The sequence below is a fragment of the Montipora foliosa genome, chromosome 2, assembly GCF_036669935.1.
Source record: "Montipora foliosa isolate CH-2021 chromosome 2, ASM3666993v2, whole genome shotgun sequence".
NCBI lineage: Eukaryota > Metazoa > Cnidaria > Anthozoa > Scleractinia > Acroporidae > Montipora > Montipora foliosa.
In genome coordinates, this window is record NC_090870.1 from 58,641,646 (window position 1) to 58,644,145 (window position 2,500).

Genomic DNA, 2,500 nt, shown 5'->3' on the forward strand with positions numbered 1-2,500 from the left:
AACATGTCCATAAATGTGACAATCAGATAAAATTTTCCTCTTTCGCCCGCCTCGAATAGCCCTCGCTAATTGCGGGCAAAAGCTCCGTAAGTTAGAATTTTTTAGATCTAATAAAGAATTGGTGTTGTTGTTGTTGTTGTTAAAGTTTGCGTAGTTTACAGACGAGCGATTTCCTACACAGAAACCTTGACAACGCAAGTGATTTCTGCTTTTACTTCATCAGTGCCAGCTTCGAAATGGACTTGAAACAAGCCTACAGTGCTTGAGCTACTGTTTGATAACAACAACAGCCACATTTCTTTTTTCCTTGTTCACTTAGCTTTATTCCGTTCCACGGCTTCGTTGCTGCAAAATGACAGTGCCGAATCAGAATGCATGCAAATAGTGGTGCTCGCACTAAGAATTCAATCCCTGCCATTTAGTTCACCCTCACGCGTTTTTATCCACCGATGATTTCACCTACTTATAATGCACGAATTTTTCAAAAATGCCTTGGGGTGTTGAATGTTTACGCGACCTACTACTGAAAGCATGCAAGCATATAGTACAGTCACTTAAAGATATTAAAGTTTCTCTACGAAGACCTCAGCGCAAAATCCTACTCTTTGATGTACATGTCACTAACAATGTTTCAATCAGTTACAGTAATAGTGCGTTCATGGGCTTACAAAAGGCGCTGTTACACTGTGAAATGTTTCGTGCAACTTGCCTCGCAATATTTTGGCAACATAGGGGCGTGACAAGTTGCACGAAACATTTCACAGTGTAACAGCGCCTTAAATGCTTGACTTACTTGATTGAGGAATGACGAGAAAACTGATTGCAATGATTAGGTAAACTTGATGAATACATATGACCCTCATCATTTTGAAATACCACCAGTCTTGAGATCACAACAGCAAACCTCCAAGGCAAACGGTACACTCTGGAATGCGTGAAATTTGATGGACAGGGAAGGGTAGGCATTATTTCCAAATATGGTGGTAAGCCAAAAAAGAGCCATATTCCTCTTGAACAGCGCGTTTTTGCATCGGATCGTTCATACGTCGTGTTAAGTGATGTTAACTAAATGGCGGGTCTAAAACACAGTCACTTGTTGCAGGTCATTGTTTTACCATTTGCAAAGTAACCCTAACCCTCAATTTGGTTAACCTTAGGCCTAAGTTTGGTTTTTAGGCCTAGGGTTAGCCAAATCGAGGGTTTTGGCTTACTTCAATGACCTGCAACGATTGGAAGAAGTCGCACATTTCTCTGTTGTTATTGATGTCTCTAGAGGTTGGTTGACAACCAATCTCGACCCCAGAGCTCTTGTCTTGACTGAGGGAGAGAAGAGCTCTGGGGAACCCTGAAACAAAGTGTCTTCTCGCTGGTTTTCAAGAAGCGTCTCTAATTGGTGCATTCATGTTAGCACGAGGAGTGAGCAAGCTCAGTAAGGTTCAAAAAGCCAATTTTTGGCTATGAGAACCCTACGGGGCATGTTCTCCTACATAGAGTTTCCCAGAGCCTTAGGTCGATCCGTGGTTCCGGTGACGAGAATGGGTTGAAAATGTCCTATAAGAGGCAAAGTTAACTGCAATGAATTACCCAAGCTGTTGTTTGCATTGTGCCTTGGGATCAAGCCTGGTACTTTCCACAGACTATACTGTTCTTTTAATAGCTACATGTTTTCGTTGTATGTCAAAATGCAACTTTGGTTAAAATGACTTAAAGGGAACCTCCACTCTTAACACAAAATATGTTTAAACCGAAGAAAATTAGGTTTACAAACAAATTTGTTCGAAATTAGTTTTAACAGCGAATACCAATAACACGCGACCTATCGCCTTCAAAAGAGTCTGATAAAGTTGCGTTTTGGTGGACGTCAATCAAAGAAAAGTGGTTAAGATTATTTTGAATCCTTACAAGTTTCCGAGGCAACTAGGCAAGTAACTGAGAATTTTACTTAGTTGAGAGAATTTAAAAGTTGTTTAAACTAAGTTCCGAGGAAAACCATGTAAAAAGAAAAGGATGTATTTAAATTTAAAATGTTAAATGTCACTACAGGCGCTAATTTGCTGACTTACACGCATCGCTGATTTTGCAAATTATCACGTGCAATAATTTGAAAATTTTCATTTAAAAATACGATACGCTTTCTTTTAGATAAGCTGGCTTGGAAATCAACTTTAATAAAAATTACCAGGTGTCAGCAGATAAAACTCTTAATTCCTTGGTTATGCTGCCTTGAAATGAGGTCAGCATTAAAAACAATTTTAATGGCTTTTCTTTGATTGACGTCCACCAAAACGCAACTTTACCCAACTCTTTTGAATGCGATAGGTCGCCTGTTATTGGTAACCACTGTAAACAGTGTTTATATCAAGAAAAGTGAATTTTAAAATCGCTTATTTTCACTTTCAAATTTTGCGGGCGCAGCAATCTTGAATAATTGTGACGTGTTACGGTTGCCCTATTGTTCTGACACAATAAGCTTTTGTCTCATAACAATAGGGCAACCGTA

At 39.3% G+C, this 2,500-nt stretch overlaps 1 long non-coding RNA gene across 1 annotated transcript in view; it reads left to right on the plus strand.

The window, feature by feature from the left end:
* Window positions 1-135, plus strand: part of LOC137993692 (uncharacterized) — a 5,466-nt gene extending 5,331 nt beyond the window's left edge. The window contains exon 2 of the long non-coding RNA XR_011121912.1: window positions 1-135. This exon is cut by the window's left edge and continues 1,557 nt beyond it. This is a non-coding gene — a long non-coding RNA (uncharacterized lncRNA).
* The last annotated feature ends 2,365 nt before the right edge of the window (window positions 136-2,500 follow it).